The following is a 15249-nucleotide window of genomic DNA, read 5'->3' as shown; positions in this document are numbered from 1 at the left end:
GTTCCATTGCAAATGGTGGTGGACATGAGACTGCTCTCCTTTGCTGCTTCTTCCTCCAGTCCGCTCTGGAGGTGAAAGCAGAGGGTGTTCATAGTACTGCTTCATATTCCTTTGGTCCTCTGGCACATGTGTGTGATGTGTACATGTGTGTACCCCTAGGAGATGTACATTTCAGCTGAGCCATGGTCTGATGGATTTCTTAGTGTGACAGAAGTGAATGGTTTTGTTCTTGTTTTGCCCAATACATGTGATATCAGCACGGGTTTCTTTTTTGTTTTTTGGGTTTTGTAAAAATAATTTAGAATCCTGAGAATTTATGCTTCTTTACCATGTGGCTTTGTCTCAGGAGGGCTGTATTTCTTATGGGACTTTAGTCAGCCTTCTGTGCCTGTGCCACACTGGAGAACTGCTGTCACTGCAGTGGGAGAGGGGAAGGAACTGCTAGTGCTTCACTCTAAAGATGTGTGTGTTGATATTTTTAATGTGTGTGTATGTTTACGGTGAGCCTGTCCTAATGGTTTAATTAGCCCCTATGCCTCATGTATAGGGTAGCAAATGCTTATATGTCACTCCTGTATTTTCCACTATGTTTTAAAAAACACTGAACAATTCAAACAATTGCCAGAGATTTCTGGGAGTTTTTGGGGTTTTTTATCTTGTAACTGAATGCTTTCTGGTTTTGATGCTTTTGACTATCCTGGTATGGGAAAAGGCAACCGTTGCTGAAGATAATTTCCATGGGAAATATTACTCTGGGCAATTATAGTTCAAAACGGAATTTCTCCCAAGAATTTCCTTCAGGCTTGTGTTTCTTTCTTAAGCTAAGTTTAATGAGACTTTAAAAAATCCTTCACAGTGGAATACTTGAGTAAATGCTTTTTTTTTTTTTGTGTGTGTGTGTGTGTGTTGAATTTGCCATGTCAGTGTTCTAGGTATTGAAGGAAGCAGTAACAGGTACAGTACACAAGTGAAAGTAAACATGCTGAGGGCATTTGAGGGATGTTGGATTTTTGGCAAATTTAAAACATGGCTTTGGTCATATAAAGGAAACTCCAGCTGCCAAAAATCTAGTGACAAGAAAGCTGTATAATGAGGGGCAAGGTAGCATGAACTGAATTTGGTTGAGACATCATTAAATGTTAAGAAAGATTGAGTTAATAGAGTCATAAAATGGTTTGGATTGGAAGGAACCTTGACAGGTCTGCTAGTCCAACATCCTGCAGTGAGCAGGACATCTTCAGCTAGAGCAGATTGCTAGAGCCCCATCCAACCTCGACTGGATGCTTCCAGGGATGGAGTATCTATTATCTCTCTGAGCAGTTCCAGTGTGTTGTCACCATCATCATAAAAAAACCTTATTCCTCATGTCTCGTCTATTTAGTACTCTCTTTTAGCTTAAAACCATTATCCCTTTTCCTGTTGTGGTTGTCTTATGTGCTACCAGTAGAGTTCATGCAATGAATGGTGTTATTAGGTTTGTAATTAATTTCACCATCTCCATACCAAGGTTTTCTGAGCTGTAAATACAAACCTACAGCTTTCAGCTATTTTTTGTAAGTCAGAATACAGACATGGAGGCAGTGAAAAGTTTGGGGTTTTTTTTAAATGCCAGTGCTATGTATGTCCTAGTTAATGGTGTTTCTAGTGTGTGCCTCTTTTGGAGTTGTTCCTTTCAAAAGAGTTGAAAAAGGATGGAAGAACCTTTTGGTGCTGACAGCTGAGAAACCAGTGCAAGGGAGAACAGCTAAATGTGAAATGTGGAAAATGGGAGAACACCACAAGAATTACTCTGTGTAGACAGTCAAAATTGTGTTTTTTAGGGAAACTTCTGCATTCCATACACTTGTTAAGATTAAGTGAGGAAAAAAGTGAGCAATGCCAAAATACTAGAGACAATTGTTAAATGAGGAAAAAAAGAATTGGTTTTGTTGCTGTTTTTCCTTTTTTTAATGGGGTTTGGCCCAAGTGATATCTAAAGGGTCCTTTCAACCTAAATTATTCTGGAATTTTGTTTTGTCATTATAGTTGAAACCCAGAAAATTGTTAATTTTCTATGAAGAGTGAAAAATAGTGCTCAGAAACTCAGATTTTTGTTTTTCCTGGTATATGTATATTAATCCTACGGAATTTCCAGATAGTTTTTGCGCTGACTCCAAGTGAAATGTGTCAGTCTGTGCTGAGGGCTATGGGTGGTAGCAATAGGTAGGGAAATGGTGAATTTCCAAGCTTGTCTTTCTGAGAAAGCTACAGACTGGTTCTTTTAATGATTTCAATGTGAGCCCTTCCATCACCAACTCAGAAACCAAAAAAGCTTGTATGTCATTACTTGTTACCTATAGCTTTAAAAAGAGCAGCTTTGAGGGAAAAGTAAGTTGGAGATTAAAGAAGAGTAAGAGGATGGGTCTGGAATGTATGGCAGTTGTAATATTAAATTAGGAGAGCTTTATAATGATTCTTAGAAATGCCTCAGTGTAGCAGAGAGAGCAGCCACATTTTGAAACCAAGTTGGTTTTTTTTTCAGTTCCTTAAAGGTGAATATATTTTAATACTTTAAAATATTTAAGTTGAGAGCACTTCTCTTAAAGGAGATAATAGATACATTAGTTTGTGGTGTAAAGAGAAGTCTCTAGTTGATAGTGAGTTTAATATAGATTTGCAAGAATTTTAACTAGCAGGTGTTGTGCTAGATTAGAAGGTTAAATTTTCTACCAAAACCCCCATCTCCTCCTGTGAAACTTGGTTTTCTTGCTGTCTTCTAGCAGGAGGATGACATCTGTGCTTCTCTCAGAGTGCAGTCCTTGGGCATATCTTAAAAGTTCTGTGTTCCTCAATCAGATATTTCACTTTTTTTTTTTTTTTGTATATTTAGACCCTCCTCCCATTCCAATGAATCTTTTCCTCCTTTTTTTTGGGTGCTGAGAATCAGGTGGATAAGATAAATCTACCCAGAATTTAGCAGATAGCAGTCTTGGTTATAATCTCTCACAGTGTGATCTGACTGCTGCCATTCATAACTCTGCTAAAATAGTTTTATTTTCCTTTTTTTTACAGTGGAAATTGAGAGATGGAAATACTTCTAGCCTATATCTACATAACCCCCCCCAGTACTTTTCAGTTCTCATGAAAATTGTGAGAATCACAAAAATCATGCTTAGTCCCTATTGATTTACACATATCTAGCAGAGATGCAAGGGCACTGGTGGATTCTCTACTTAAAAGGCTGGATTAGCAGATCTCTATGTGGTATTAAATGTAGTCCCACTCTCTAGTGCAAATGTTCCGTGGGTATGAGGCTTTTCTAGAGCATATATTATTCCCAATTAAATTAGTGAATTATGATTGTGAAGGATTCAGAGGTTTTAAAATTATGTAAAGGATCTATTTGATCAGTAGGGCATCAATCTGGGATTGCTTTGTTATGAAAACAAGTAACCCCAAAGTAGGTAACATTTGTCAAGAATGATCTACAGATCGATTTCAAGAAACCTTATCTTGGAATGTGATATGCTTTTTCAGATGATGAACTGAAAAGCTTTCTGTTGAGAAGTGTAATAAGCTCAGGTTGCCCAAAGAAGAGTCTGTATGAAACCTGTGCCATGGAGTGAAGCCTCCCTGCTCAGACAGAGGAGACCTGGGCTACATCTGCCCAGCAGCAGCTGACCTGATCAGTCCTGGAGAATGAAAAAACAACAGAAGGACTTTCTGTAGCAGTTCCTAACTTCCTGCTTCCTGTAACGTGTTTTTGGTGGGAGTTACAGAAAGAGTTCCAGAAACCTTGGTGGTGACTGCTACTTGACCTCAGGTAAGGACTGTGGAACTGGTGAGGCTTTCATAGCTCACATTGACAGTTTAAATGAGAAAGGAACAAACCATAAATAAAGGAATAAATAAATGAGAGAGGAATTAGAAGTGTAGCCCTAGGTTTGGGGGAGCAAGACATACCTCTCTGCCACTTGGAAGGCTGAGCTGGAGGGGAACAGCTTGGTGGGAGGTCCGTGCCACTGGTCAGGACGCTGAGCAGCTGGAGTGAGTATTCTGTTCCTCAGTGTCTCTTGTGGCAGAGTCAGCTGGACCTTGATCTGTGTGTATCATGGAATAGACAAGCTGGAATAGAAACGCCACACTCATCCTGCTAAATAAAACACAGTAAGATTGTGTGGTGCTGTGGTGTCTCTCAATTCTTGTTGCCACCCCAGCCTCTTCCCCTGTGACAAATGCAGTGTGGATAAGGTGATGTTAAATGGAATTTGGGTCAAGAGGAGTTTCTGTTAACATCCTACAGGAATGGTTCAAGACTGGTGATTCTTCCCATTTCACCTCTGCCTTTTCTGTCTCTGTCCTGTGTGTAGTCAGCCTGCATCTGCAGTGGGACTGCAAGTGCACTCTTGCCCCCACTTCTACTTTATGAGGATTTTTATAGCTGACCTACTCAGGGAAGCCTTGCACCCTTTTGATTTTGTTCAGGAAAACAGTGTTTAACTGTTTCTTCTCTTCTGCCTTTGAAAATCAAAATCAACCTTGTTTGAAAAGAAATGGCAGTGTTATAGGAGAAGTGGGAGAGAAATTAACCCAGAGAGACTGTAGCACATCTTCTTAGATTATGAGTTTTGAGATTTTGGCCACATGATAAAGGTTTCTTTAATCAATTTATTTTAATGCAAAATGGTGGAGAGCAACTTATTTTCTTTTATATGTTTAAATTTAGGGAGCTAGTTAGCTGTGTTGTCACCTGGTAAGGACAGATCTAGGAAAAATGGAAAGACAGAATCACTGATGGAGAGCTACAGAAATGGTAAGAAATGGAGCAGATAAAAGGACTTTCATCTTGAAAATGGGAAGCTGGAGTGGTTAGTTCAGTGACAGACGTTTCTTTCAGAGTAGAGGGGGTCAGCTGGGTAAGAAGGTGATGGCTAGGGTGGAAATGATACTTAGTTGAAAGGAAGAACCTTCAACATAAAACAGCTTGCTGAGATCTGAAGCTAGCAGTTGGTGTTGGGTCACCTTGAGGTCCCTCTGACCCCAATGTGAGCATGACATAAGCATCCCTCTGGTAACTAATGATGTTGCTTTTCTGTTTAAAGTCTGTGTTTCTTGGGTTTATCCTGTTTCTGAAGAACAAGCTTCATAAGATGCATGCCAAAACCAGAAGGATAGGAGTGATATGAAATAGAGCTGTAGAGTAGTCAGAGGGTGAGTCTGGGTGGAAAATATTGGTGTGCCCCTGGTACTGAAGGTCTGCTCTGTAGCCAAATTCTGTATCATTCTGTGTAATGGTCGAAGAATTCGTAAAATCCATCCCCTTTCCCCCTCTTCCTGTCAGCTAAATACAAGTTGTCTTTCCATGTTCACTTGTGCCTGACAGCTGCTCCATGTGTAAGTTCTAGGAAGGATGGGCAGGGCATACTTGCTACCTGGTTTAATATTCTTGGGTGACATAATCATGGGCAAAAATAATGCATTCTCTGATTGAAGGAAAAAAAAGACTTCTCTAACTCTCCTTAACTGTGACCTATATTGTGTGGGTGTGCAAAGATGCTGTGGGAAGCTAAATGTAAATTATATGCTGTTCCACTGAGCAGGCTTTTCTCTGTTCTCCTAATGACTGGTAGCGTAGCCTCTGTAGAAAACCCATGGTCAGATTGCAGTATGCAATTCAATGCAATTATTATTTGCAAGGCAAAATAATCTTTAAAAAGCCAAACAAGGTATTTTCTTTAGTAGCAGCAAACTGTCTCTTGCCCAATCACCATAAATACTGTTTTGTGACAGAGCTTGCAATTAATAACAAGAGTGGCTTCTGTCTCTAATTAATACAATAATGGTTGTACTTTCTTTTGATGTGGATTGAGGCTTAATGGGGGGAGGCCAAGTCAGAAATGAGGCTTGGAATTAGCCCAGCTGACCAAGCCTGAGACCTTTACAGGACTCTTCAGTACCTCCACATGGCTGTGCAGTATCTGTCAGTTTAAGGAATAGAAACAGCTTCAGAAGTAATCTGTGATGTGCTTTTTGATTTCCATTTCTGGATGGAGAGGTTGTGGTTGGATGTGCAGATGCTTTGAAATGTAACAATGACATGGCAGCTTGGGATCATAGCTCCTACCCTTTCCATAACAGTGGTTCTGTGTGTCTGTCTGCCTGCCTGCTACAAATTTTAATTTTGTGAGCTACATTAGAAAAAGGAGAGAGTGTCAAATTTTTTGCCTTTAAAATTTATGAATTCCTATTCATCAACTTCTTTGGTTTTTCATAGTGTTTTGGCCAAAACAGTGAATCTGCCAAAATGGTTAACTGTTTGGGTAAAACACCCATGCTATGATCACGTGGCCTTTCCTGGAGCTGTGATATTTTTCTTGATGCCCTTGGGTTTTAGGTTTCCAGTTGAGATGCCCAGACCAGTTCTGCAGAGGCTGCATAACAGATCACTGCTCAGAGTTCTCCTGATGCTTTGCGCCTTCCTGAGTGCCTCATTTTTCTCCCAACTGTGTGACCTTTACAAATCCAAATATACACTTGTCCTCTCTGACAGGTGCACGTTCTAGTAGCTGAAATGTTACTCAAACTGCTAACACACTGTACGAGGGCAGTGCACGGGGCAGGGCAGGAAGGAAGGATTGTTGCCTCCGGCTCTGATTCCTGCTGCCTGCCCAGCCCAGAGCTGTACTGGCCCTCGGCTGCCAGCTCGTGGTGCAAAGGCACGGAAGTATTATTAGTACCCTGCCACCTTATGGTATTTCTGGTGTGATTATCTTCTGATATATTCATTATTAGATTTCACCCTCAATATTCTTCAGCATTTTTAGAGATCTATTCAGTGTTTGCGGATTTTTATGCTTTGATCTTAACTTTGTGAGCACATCAGCTCAATCATTTTGCATGAAGCTTTCACATGTCAGTCATTAACCTGTGCTGTATCTCTTTACTATTCTATATACTATTGACTATTTGAATTATTTTAAAGTTACACAGAATTCTTTTGTGAAGTATAAATACACTGAGTTTAGAATTGTCTACACTTTCTTCATTCTTTTTCACGTGTTTTTGTTGTAAGTCAGTAAAAATAATTTCAAAGATGAAGTAAGGAATAATGCTGTGTGAGAAATAGGTAGATACTAACAACAACTTGATAAACATGATGAATTTCCCTTAAGGAGAACAGAAGTATGCTAGCTTACATCAGTTGAAAAGGTTTAAAATGCAGTAAACCAGAACTGTTTAGGCTGTGATTGATGTATATTAGGCTCATAGCTCTCTCTAGAAAAAGGGCAGTATCTCATAACAAAGAAATTTTTTTTTTGATGCCACTGCATAGGTTCAAAGGTAAGCTCTGTATGTTTTTGTTTTCTGTTCTCCTGCTTTGTCTGGTTGTGGATACTGTTCAGTGCTGAGAAACACAGAACATGCTTGTGGAGGGTACGGCAGCGTCAGAGATTTTGTACTTCAACATTTATGGCAGCATTCCCATGTTGAAAATTTTGGAAACAAACTGCTCTTTAGGCTGCAGATATCTTGAGGAACACATAGTTCTGCTTTCTTGGCTGATTCTTGGGTAGTTTGCCATGAAAAATGTGTCATAGCTGTGTGATATAACTGAGAAAACCACCAACATTGGCTAAATCTGCTTGCAGGTGAAATTTAGTTTCTTATAAAGAAATGTAATGTGTACAAACTTATTTTGAAACTAATTTTTTTTAAAGCCAAATGCACTGGGGGTGTGTTCATTGCTTCTGGCTTTCCAGCACTGAGACATCTTCTGCAGCTCTTGCCTTCTTTATCATCCTGTCTCTCCCACAGGTCACTCCCTACATGTTAATTCCCTGCTCTAGGAATTCCAGTCCTGTGCCCAGGCTCACTGATCCTCCTGGGGACACAAGCATGTTCCCTTGGCCAATCTGGTGATGCTCCATGCCTGTTCCCTCCAGCTGTCACTCCTGTGTGCTTCTCCTGAGGTCCTTAGCCATCTCAGGAGGTCCTTGGGGGGAGTACTGCCAAGGGCTGGGGGGTATGAAAGGGAAAACCTTGGAGAACAGAAGGCCTGGATAGTCCCAGTGTAAGCATACCAAGGAAAATCAGTTATCTTCCTACCAGTTCTTATGCTGGAAGCAGTGTAAGGCAGCATTTCTTAATGGCAGCAAGTGAAATATTTTTGCACTTTAGGTTGGTGTTCCTGTCAAGGTGGGTTATACATCTCAGCCATGCTGAAGCAGATTTAAACGTAATGGTGCAACTTCAAAATGCAAGTTTCTCGTTTAGAAGGACAAGTCTGAACAGAAATAAATGTCTGTATACATTGTGGGACCCAGAAAGTAATTCAAGCAGACCTCTCTGAAATTTTTTTTTTTAAGCAGTCGCGGTATGCTGCATAAATGAATTTCAAATCTTTAGTTACCCACAGGTTGCAGCACAGAAAATCAATAGTTTTTCAGCTAATGTCAATTTTTCCCATGAAAAGATAAATGAGGAAGTGTGAAGCTTGTAGTCTTCTCAGATTTCTGTGCACTACCCAGACAGCTGCTTTTAATTTATCTTTGTATTTTTTATAGTGTGTACTTAGTGCTTGTCATTCTCATTGCCAACCATTGCTTGTATTTGTGAGTTAAATAATCAAACAATGATGCAACTGTAGTGTGTTTTGAAAACCTTTGTTCAAGTTAAGAGCGTGAATATTTTATTTGAGGAAATTAAACTTTGTAGGAAACTAATAATGTTCCCTATCATGGGTTAGATTTTTGCTTACTTGGAAATGTGCTAGCTCACGTTATCTTTGTAGTCACTGAAATTTGTCAGTGTTTAAGTACTGGTACTTTGGAGGGTTTGGTCTCCCATTTAATTTTATAAACTAAAATATTGTAAGACAGAATAGACATTTTACAAATTATTTCAAAGGCTAAAACATAAATATTTGAAAGGAATGGACTGTAGATTTCAAGCTTCTACCACAGACTCCTACTCTACATAGCCTTTTGTCTTCTGAGGGTCTGACTGGAGTGGTGGGGAAGTGGAGACCATTGCCCTGGACAGCTGTAGAGAGTGAAAACAAAAGGAAAGTAACTTTCCTAACACTTCCAAATGCATGGGCAAAGTCTTGCTTTATAAAATAGATGCAATTTTCCTGTTTCAGGATGCTTGTTAATAATCAGAGAAAATAAGGATGAATTTGAAATTTTCAGAACACTGCAATTTCCAGCTGAATATCTACAATGCTTTTCCCCCCTCCTTTTTAACCTGCCTTTTAGAATTTTTATAGTCGGGAAGCTGTCCCAAAACATGTTTGTCAGGTGTCACTATGTAGCAGTAATACAACTAACTTTGTAAGTCCTTTTTACTTCCTTAGCGTATTTGCTTGGTAGTATTTCAATAATTATTTTACTGCTATTTTCTGGTGCTGATTAATTTTGGAACAGGTATTGCATACAGCAGGGGAGTTTCTCTTCTGTGTCAATGGCTGTTGGCATCTTGGCTGAGGTTACTGACACATATTTGGCTAAATGCTGACTTACCAGCTATTGTGAAGGACTGAAGAACGTTGAAAAAATTAACTGAGTTACTTAAGAAAATTACTGTTGTCCTTACAGCTGGAGTGATTCCTCCTCTCAAGGAAGAAAAAGAAATTGCAACAGAAGTTGAAAGTCAGTATTGAAATAAAACAACTGTCAAGGGTAAAAAAATAGTTTACAATGTTGGGGTATGAAATTGTTCTAAAGTGCTTTAAAAAGAAAACTGCCTAAGTTCAGTATCTGCGTTCATTCTGTGGCAAATACACATTAATAAAAAGTTTCAACAGAAGAACACTAAGTCTCACTTCTGAGTGGAACTTGGATGCTTCTCTAATTCATTTTTGTGGTATAACTTTCCCAACATACATTTATTTAATTACAATATTATGGCTGTTTATAAATTTTTTGGGATAACATTTATGTATAAATATATCACAATATATTTTCACTGCCTAAATTATAGATGACTCAAAATCAATGTTTTTTATTCTAATGAATTTACCAATACTGAGTTGCCCTTACCTGAGTTTATGATTTGTGAATGGTAACAAGGAGCAGAGGGAGAAATTTCCTCTCTATTTCTATCTTTATGGTCTCTTTCATGGTTTTTAATATAGTAGCATTTTATTGTTTATACTTTTGGCATTCATCTTGCATGGAATATAATTTTCAGGACTATTCTTACACCTAGACATTGCTGCCAGATAATGTTAGGAGATTTTTCAGTAACTAAGAAATCAGTAGGCAGCAGGAAGCTTAAAAAGGAGATTCTGAACTTCATGAGTTGTATGGCATTAGAAATTCAGAAGAACCTGAGGGCTCAAGTTGCAACTTCAGACACAAATTATGAGAGCTGGAACACATCTCCTATAAAGAAAGGCTGAGAGAGTTTGGGTTGTTCAGCCTGGAGAAGAGGAGCCTCCAGGGAGACCTTAGAGCACCTTTCATTATCTAAAGGGAGTCTTTTTACAAGGGTGTGTTGACAGGACAAGGGGTAATGGCTTTAAACTGATAGAGGGTGGGTTAAGATCAGATACAGGGAAAAAATTCTTCCCTCTGAGGGTGGTGAGGCACTGGCACAGGTTGCCCAGAGCAGCTGTGGCTGCCCCATGCCTGGCAGTGTTGAAGGCCAGGCTGGATGTGGCTCTGAGCAGCCCCATCAGGTCCAGTGGGAGGTGTCCCTGCCCATGGCAGAGGGTTGGAACTGGATGATCTTTAATGTCCCTTTCTACCCAAACCTTCTGTGATTCTCTATTTAGGTCTTCATTGCCAGCAAAATATGAAGTGAACCCTTTTATTTCTTTTTCTGCTTTGGTGGTGGATACCTAAATCTCCTGTTTCATAAATGTGTGATTCCTGAAAAGAGAGAAGAGGATGCTTGTAGTTTGGTCACCAGCTTTATTCATGCAAGTTTGTCACTAGAATCCTGCCCATATTTTGGGCAAGCTTGTTCTGGAAAATCCAAATTTGTCAGCATCTTACATGGGAATAAGAAACTCTGAGTGGGAACAGTGCTCCCTGATTTGCCAAAATCAGTGAGCAGAGGGAGGAGGAATACGTAATGAACTCTGCTTGATTGGAGTTTGTGACAGCCAGCACATCTTCCCGTCTTGGCCAAGACCACAGATGAAATCCTGTGGTGGTTGTTAACAGCAGAGTTGGAGGTGTAGATAGAATCCTGGCAACTGAGGGATTTACGTTACACGAATGAAGTCAGATGTTGTCATGAAAGAAAATTTTTAGTGTCCTGTTTTGAGCATGAATATACACCCAGCAGTAATAAATGCCCCCTCTTGAGACTGAGAATCAGTCTTAATAGAATTGCAAGTGAAGGTTGAGCTGCTTCCTTCCGAGAAATCAAGATGACAGGAACTGAAACACTCAGATTTATGTTCAGCTGCTTACTGCTGGAGGTCTTTTTGTTATCTTTAACTCAGTGTTAATTTAGGTCACCCTTTAGTCTAAGTAAAAGAGATCACAAATGCTTTTTCTCTTGACTCTCTGTCTCTACAGAGTGTCTAGAGAATGCTGCTCGTTTTTGTGCTGGTGTATTTTATGAAAGTTTGATATGAAAACAGTATGATATGAAAACAAAGGGGCTTTTAAAATAATTTGATAATTTATAGTATGTATTTATTTTGGGTATTATTTATTATCTCATATTCCTGCTTTAAGTATAGTACCAAGTCCTTAAAAAATACTTATTTTTTGGCAATCCTCATGGATGCACAAGTGCAGCAAGAGCCTGTGAGTCTAATATCTCTGCCCTGCAACCTGAAGGGCTCAAGCAATGTCCTCCTTGAGCCCTCCTGAGACAGACGAGGAGCTGTGTGTGCAGTAAACTTCAAGGCCTGAACATAAATACCATGAAAGGAAAAGTGTTTTCCAAAAGTTAGCTTATAATTGAAAACAGGATGCAAATAGAAAAAACCCACAGGAGTTAACCATTTTTCTTTGTAAGACCAAATTAGTGCAAGTAAAGTTGTAACTTGTCATTTGCTCACACAGCGCTTCAGGAAATGTCACTTCCAGAAAATGGAAGTCAGAACACACTTCCAATTGTAGTCATCATAAGACCAAGTCTTTAATTTTCCTGTTATTTATCTTTTAATACAGACCACCAATGTCACTTTTTCATTAATATTTTAGAGTGCATGATAATTTATAATAGAGAACTATGACTCCCATTGTCTCTTCCTCCAGGCTTAAAGAATAATGTTTTGTCATATCTATTTATATTGTGTATGTTAAAGTGTCCTTATGAAACTGCAAATGCCTCTGAGCAGGTTTTGTGAAAGTTGAAAGCCCCTGAGTGATAATGGCAGGACATTGTTGACCTTGTCGGGGTGTTAAGTGCCAGTGGCAGCGTTTTGGGATGCAGAACATCTTGATAGTCAGTTATCTGTGATGTGGGCCTCTCAGATGGTCTTCCTGTTCAAGTGTTCTCAGTGCTAAAATCTGCTTTCTTACGTTAGAGAGCTGGAGTGTTTTCCTTGAATAGGAAAATGTGCCTGGAAATGTGAAACACATGGAAGGAGCCACCCACTGTGGAAATAATGGAGGCTAAGAAAGTTATTTCGCCAAAAATAGTTGCAAGTACATGCAAATCTAGCTAAACAAACGCTATATCAGAGGTTTCTGACCAGACACTAAAGTGAAAACAGAGTAAACAAAATTAAAAGAAAAATTTGGGTAATTTTCCATCCTTCTGCTACAGTCCTAAAGGATGGGCTGTAAGTTTCTGTGTGGAAAACCAGAGAGGTTCAGGTGGATCTGTACCTCCTCTGTGCCCCAGAGAAAACAGACAGTACAGAGATCCACAGAAGAGGATTTTTGACTCTGTTGGATTAGGAAGTGCAATTTATTAATTTGTTATACTCTGAAAAATGTTTCTGTTTTGTGCCTTTTTTAGTGAATTTGGATTAAGTCTAACAAATATTTTTCATCAAGGGAAAAATGGAGAAAATTTTGGCAAACTGAACTTTTATCTGAATACATTTTCAGTGAAATGTTCATTTTGGTGTGTCTTGATGTTTAAATTTTTTTTTACTTGAAATTTCTCCTTTCTTCCTCCTTTTGGTCTCTGAACTAAAAAAGAAGCTGTGTTTCATGCAGCCAAAATAGGTTCTTTTTCTTCAGTCAAGGATTTGAGGTTTATGAAACATGTCAATAAACATGCCCAAGGAAAAGCTTGCTTGTTCCAAAAATATAAGGCAGACTTTTCTGGTTAAGAAAAGTCATCCCAGCATATGGTGTGTTTCTTTTAAGATGCAAAATATTCATATACTGAGATGAACCCTCTGGAGGGGAACTTTGAGGCAGTAGCTCTTGCTCTTGAAGCTTCTGTCTTCATTGGTTTCGGCAGACATTTACTTTCTGAAGATTTTTCCTCCCAATTTCTAAAAGATGGTAATGCTGCCCTGCCAAACTGTTGTTGACAATCTGTTTCTTGTAGGATACTGTTATATATAAATGGCTTTTTTTTATGTTTGATTTTTTTCAAGCCAGGAGAAACATTCAGATTTGCTTTCAGCACGAGTCTAGGATAACATTGTCTCTGGCATAGCAGTTGTTGTAGTCTTGTATGACAACTGTTGTACACATTATCTTACTTGACTGTGGCTGCAGAATAGATTGGGATTTATGTGTTTTATATATTACTGCACGTAGGGCTGCCTGATGTGTTTTCTCTGGTGCCTCCCTTGCTGTGGCAGTAACCCATGTCCACTGCCACCATGCTACTGTGACCTTCAGACAGACCAGCAAAAAAAATCCATCTTGTTTGCTCAGCATCCCAAAAGACAATTAGGAATGGTTGCCCGAGCAACATAACATCCTTGTCAAATGCCACAGGGATTGCTGTGGTGCCAGTTGGACTGATCCCCCAGAAATGGCATGCTTCCATGCACAAAACTGTGGACTAGCGAAGGAATGTTTTTGCTTCCCATTTGTTTTTTATCTTTGCTTGGAGTCTTTTCTGCTGAAGTGGTAGAAAATAAGCAAAGGCATGGAGTAAACAGAGGAGTAGAGGAAAAACAAAAGGCAACCTGAACAAAGAAAGGAATCCTGTGGGAAGGAGAGGTGGGGATGTTCTGCGTTTTGGATATAGGAACAAAGCAATGGAAAAAATCTGGCAGAAAAGATTGTCAACGTGGAAGAAGCACTTAAACAGAATAAAACAATTTAGGAAAGGAATGAGGGAGAAAACATGGCCAGTGCTGGAGGAGCAGTATAAATGGGTAAAAATAGGAAATATATTTTTTTGAAGTATGTAATGGCTCTTACATTACGACTGTATTAACTAATGAGATTTGACTTTGCTGAAAATCTGTATTTCATGTTTTGTCAGATCTCTGTTTGTATTTTTTTTTATTTGTTTGTTTGATTCTTGTTAATTATAAAGAAATCAACAGACTTATTGATGCTTTGATACTTGGGTATGTTTCCCTCAAACAAAACCTACCAAAGATCTCTCCTGGATGTAGGTTGCTTATCGATCCTGTGTGGTTAAGACCCACTTGTATTTTGCAGCCAACAGCACACAAGGGAGCAATATGGCTGGTATCACATCTGTCTGCCTTTTTTCTTCTCAGCTTGAATGAGGAGCTACCTATTTACAGCTAGCATAACTGTGGGGAGGCCTTGGCACCCGTCCAGACAAAGGGCTCACAGTCACGTCTCTACATCCTACAGAGATGCTGTAGCTACTTTCCTGCTGTTAACCCACCTAATTTTCCTGGTTTTATACACATATAGCCTGTGAATTTTTGGATAGCTTGTGTACTGTATAAAGTATTTGTTCCATCTGTTCAGAGCATTTGAGCTTTATATAATTCAGAGCAATTCAGAGGTTGAGAACTTGATTTTTTTTTTTCCAGCCAGTAAAGAATTACATGGAAGTCTTTCAAAATAAAAGCTAAGCTATGAGAAGATAATAATACAACAAACTAAATAGGAAATAAGGAATATTGAAACTAGATTATTTTTAAGGTCATTTCCAACCCAAACTATAATTCTATGAAATATTTTCTTTCAGTGTTTTTCCTGACTGGGGTGTATGTGTTTGAATTTTAACTACTTGAGGTTTCTTTAAGAGTCAGTTTATTCTGGTGCTTAGGTGCTAGCTTCTTCAATTTTTACAGAAATATATTCCTTGTCCAGAAGTGTTTGTGTTCTCTTTTAACAGCTTTTCCACTGTGTAATTTCATTATGGATGATATAATCTTTAAGGCTTTTATTTTTTACTCTCCAG

At 39.0% G+C, this 15249-nt stretch overlaps 1 protein-coding gene across 8 annotated transcripts in view; it reads left to right on the top strand.

Moving 5' to 3' along the window:
- The window catches only part of OSBPL6 (oxysterol binding protein like 6), a 97892-nt gene that overhangs the window by 2409 nt on the left and 80234 nt on the right, over window positions 1–15249 (top strand). The window contains exon 1 of one of the 8 annotated variants that reach the window (XM_085066348.1): window positions 14132–14236. The exons of the other annotated variants lie outside the window; for them this stretch is intronic. The gene's annotated coding sequence lies outside the window, so the exon portion shown is untranslated. Of the gene's footprint in view, window positions 1–14131; window positions 14237–15249 lie in introns of those variants that run through there. 8 annotated transcript variants of the gene reach the window in all.

This window comes from Lichenostomus cassidix, chromosome 7, assembly GCF_008360975.1.
Source record: "Lichenostomus cassidix isolate B80296 chromosome 7, HeHo_3.0, whole genome shotgun sequence".
Taxonomy (NCBI): Eukaryota; Metazoa; Chordata; class Aves; order Passeriformes; family Meliphagidae; genus Lichenostomus; species Lichenostomus cassidix.
This window is presented reverse-complemented; position numbering and strand designations above follow the sequence as displayed.